Here is a 4,464-nt window from a genome sequence, read left to right on the forward strand (position 1 = left end):
TTGAATTGGCGTTAGAATTTATTTTAGATTTCGTTAGATTTTTTTTCTCATAACAGCTAAAATAACTTAATATATGCCTTGTCTTAATATGACTTAATATAGGCAATAGGCATATAATAGCCTACACTGTTAGACTTTTCAAGGGTTTTTTACAGTAACTTACTGGCAACACTGTTGCCAGTAAGTTACTGTAATTAAGAGTTACAGTACCAAACCATATTTCAGTTTTGTGTAATACAGTGCATTACTGTAAAAACGAAGCTAATCAGTACAGTGCATTACTGTAAAAACGAAGCTAATCAGTACACTACTGTAATTATTTTTATTTGTACTAAATATAAATTAGATTTGATAATTTTGATATATGATTAATTTTATTTTTATCCTACATAAGTACTACTTTCATACAAACCAATTAGACAAAGTTATCACAAAATACCATTTTTTTATTTAAAACATTTCATATATCTCACAAAATAAACATGCCAATGCTGGAAATGATGTGTGAAATTTTTACACATTAATGGGTGAGTTTAGGGATAATGTTTTTTGTGTTAATTTTAACTCATTCATTGTGTTAATGATTTTAACAAAGTAAATATGTCAGAGAGGTTAACACAAAGATGTGTAAACGTGTTAAATTAACACATTATGTGCTGTCCTTCACTGCAAACATTTTTGAAAACATACATAAAACCATAAACAAAACATTAGCATTTGACTAAATCAGGGTTCACCAATCTCGGTCCTGGAGGGCCGCTGTCCTGCAGAGTTTAGCTCCAACCAGCTCCAACACACCTGTTTGAAAGTTTCTAGTATGCCTAATGAGACCTTGATTAGCTGGTTCAGGTGTGTTTAATTGGAGTTGGAGCTAAACTCTGCAGGACAGCGGCCCTCCAGGACCGAGATTGGTGAACCCTGGACTAAATGAATGTAGTCATTGGTTGTTTAGCTTATACAAGTATTATAATGAAATATCAACCATTACATTCATAAAACTGCAGAATATAAATACATTTTTAAGCATTCAAAAAGGAAATGTCCAACACAGGACAAAACACAGTTCTTTTCACAATACATGACACATAACCCCACCTTCAAAATAATTTCACTTATTTCCAAAAATTTGTTGGATTCATGTACACTGGAGGCCAAAATAAGTATTTAAGTGTCTTAATGTTTTTGAAAGAAGTCTCTTTGATGCTCAAGAAACATTTCTTATTATTATCAATGTCTGACTGTCTACTCCATCTTTTCTACAGCATAGGAGTAAAAGTCATCATCAAAATAATCTTTAAAAAGCCAACACAATGTTTTTGTCCACCTTTGTGAATAAATGAACTTCTCCAAAGATTGGTTCCTGTTCAGAACTTGATTGACAACATCAGAGTGTTCCCTGGTCTGCATGCGTGCCCACAAACACAAATGTACTCAGTCCTTCAGAGGAGATCCCGGTTCCAACACTATATGAGAGAGAGAGAGAGAAAGAGAGAGAGAGTATTAGTGTCACATTATTTTTAACCTCTTTTTTTTGTTAATTTTTATTATTATTTTCACAAAAACTTAAGAATATATATTTGTAAACAGCTTTTGTCAATAAATAGCATACAAAAGAACTAAATAAAATTATGCCAGATTAAATTTTAATACTTACAAATCCTAAATTCTGTCCAAAAATGCTGAGATCCATAGAAAGAACGACTGAAATCGATGATTTTAGCCCATTTCAGCTTGTCTGCAGTGAAGGAGTTCCTGTTTGAGACAAATACACAGTAAGATACATGCAAGAAATCACAGTGTGATGATCGTTCTCCTTCCTACAGTAGTTAACCCACCTGCGTGCTGATGTTAGGACCTTCCTAGTCAGGTGGGACTGCAATGGTAGAGTCTTCTGGCTAATAAAATATCAAAATAATGCAAAAATATAAACTTAAGTTGTTTAGAATGCTAGATTTTGTATGAATGAATTAGTGAGAGTTTTACTGCAGTGCTTACCTGGATACATTTAATCTGGTGAGACTGAACAAAGACAATGGTCCATCTTCTGATTGGTTCATTTGCTGTCTAATAAAGTTAGACATAATGCAAAGGTCACTTATTTGATATAAAGTTAGCCAATTTTATAGAGATTTTATAAGATATTGTAAGATATTGTAAGCTACTTAGTCTGCACCAGTGGCTCAAAAGCAATTTTCACATAGCGTATTGCTAATCATTTCAGCAAATTTATCTCAAAATATATCACAAATGGGCTGGCCTACCTCTGGAATCTTGCTGGAAGTCACTGGCGCGAATTGGCGCTTTGTTGCAGTTGCCTTTAAACACAAAAATGGAAGTAAATATTAAATTCCATTAAAAAAAAAAGTATAATATGGTATAGTTTGCAAACTAATGCTAAAACTATAAAGGTTCTCATCAGTAGGCCAACATTAGGCTATAAACAGAATTTCACATTAGTTTATTCACATTTATTGTTAATGTAAACGCGTTGCTCGTTGGCATATTTTAACTCGACAATTCAATAATCTAACAAAGTGTGTAAAATGAAACGTTAGCTCAGTTTACCATGGTAAAGTTCGTTACCGCCATGCTGACGACGAGTAACGTTAGGCTAACGTTAACGTTATAACATACGTTAAACTGGGCACAATCCTGACAACACACACAGAATGTTTTGTTTTTTTACCTTGCTTGCTGATCTCTCTCTCTCGGTGAAGTGAATTCCGTCTCTTCCCCGGGCCAGACACGAACGTCGCGATCCAACAAAAGACAGACCCCATTACCTACACTGGATGCTCTGACGCGACACGACAAATCCCAGACAGTCAGTGTAGTGCATAGTAGAGATGGGGAGTCGACTCCAAAAGAGTCGATTCCTCGACTCTCACTAGCCCTAGTGTCGGAATCGACTCCAGGTCAGGAATCGACTCCCAGTGTCGAGTGTTTTTTTCAAGTTCAACACAGCAACAGTTCATTATAACGAAAAGATTATAATGAATGTAAAGATACGGAAATTAAAATAAAAAGATAAAGAAATGAGAGCGAAAAAAAAGTAATGCCAGGAAAACAAAGAACAATAATGTATAGATACCTTATACGCTGAGTTTTGGTTCATTTATGAGACGCGCTTCAGTTCACTCGCCGGCGCCTACGTGTCGTGATTATCTATTTTCTACTATATTTACTTATTTATTAAATCCTGGATGAAACATTGATTAAAATTAAGATACAATTAATACAAAACGAAATTCACTTAAAAAAAAAAGGCTTTGTGCTTTCTGTTTGAGGTCTCAGTGAAAGTTTTAAAGTCGCTTTCAGAGCGGTCATGTCCGTAACAGAGAACTGTCACGTCTTTTGTTTTTTCCTCATAAATGGGAACACGAAAAATAAAATAAAATCAATATTTTATGTTCTGTGGAGAGCCAACCCTTCTTCATCCGGTGGGTATTACTTTTGTTTTGCGCAGTGTAATTCACAGAATTAGGTACAAAAAAATATTTTGCTACCTAAAAGTGAAAGATTTGTTGTGTCCCGTAACGCATGTGTAGCCTAGGCTATTTCCCATTAAATATAAAACGCATACTGATATTTTTCAATATGTATTAAATGCATTTTCTGAGAATTTATATTTCAAGTTTTTACTGCAAATGTCCCGTTTACAACGATGGAATTGGCCAATATTAAATAATTTACCCTCAACTAGTTTTGTGGTGTAGGTCTACGTATTGTAGGCTATAATGTTAACTTCAAAAAAGGTGTGTGTCGCGATTCTGCCTTCTCACACCGCGACACAGGTTCGTAGATCTGATTGTAGCGATTTCGGATTCATATTGCATATTGTTACAGCCCTAATTATTAGAATATAGACATTAAGAGAATAAATTGTTATGCAAGTACTTTTACTTTTAATACTTAAAGTACATTTAAAATCAGGTAGGCTACTTTTTACTTTTTACTTAAGTAGGGTTTTCATTGTGGTACTTCTACTTTTACTAAAGTAAATATGTCTCTGGTTATTTGTTCTTTTACTTAAGTAGCCTACTGAGATTCAGTACTTCCTCCACCACTGGTAATAATATAACTAATATTTTTCAATGTTAAACAAAAAAAGTTACAAAATAAAGTTAAACATGCTTAAGTTAAAGTTCATAGCTTCACTACATTAAAATTATATAAAATAATATACAAAATAAATAGATAAATACACTGTCTAAAACAAGTCTGCTTTTACAAGTTTAACGATTAATACTAACATATTGCACACTTAAATATGATTTGAAGAAGCTGCGATGTGAAAAGGAGGGGGATTTATAAGGTTTAGTTGATTAAACATTTTAGTATAGGAAACATTTGTATCCTCGCTCTTGACTCCTCAGGAAGCCTCCTCGTTCCTCGCCCTCCTCCCGGTGGAATTAAAGAATTTAGATGTCCTACATGAGAGCGGAGCTCGATCGGTTTCAGGGT

At 34.0% G+C, this 4,464-nt stretch overlaps 1 long non-coding RNA gene across 1 annotated transcript; it reads right to left on the reverse strand.

The window, feature by feature from the left end:
* Positions 1-481: 481 nt before the first annotated feature.
* Positions 482-2,829, reverse strand: LOC309503513. The gene is made up of 6 exons (XR_014207678.1): positions 2,687-2,829; positions 2,262-2,315; positions 1,996-2,064; positions 1,836-1,895; positions 1,655-1,752; positions 482-1,463 (listed from the first exon to the last, which is right to left on the reverse strand). It is a non-coding gene; the product is annotated as an uncharacterized lncRNA (long non-coding RNA).
* Between the last annotated feature and the right edge of the window lie 1,635 nt (positions 2,830-4,464).

The sequence above is a fragment of the Leuciscus leuciscus genome (assembly GCF_965113295.1).
Source record: "Leuciscus leuciscus genome assembly, chromosome: 7".
In the NCBI taxonomy this organism is placed as follows: domain Eukaryota; kingdom Metazoa; phylum Chordata; class Actinopteri; order Cypriniformes; family Leuciscidae; genus Leuciscus; species Leuciscus leuciscus.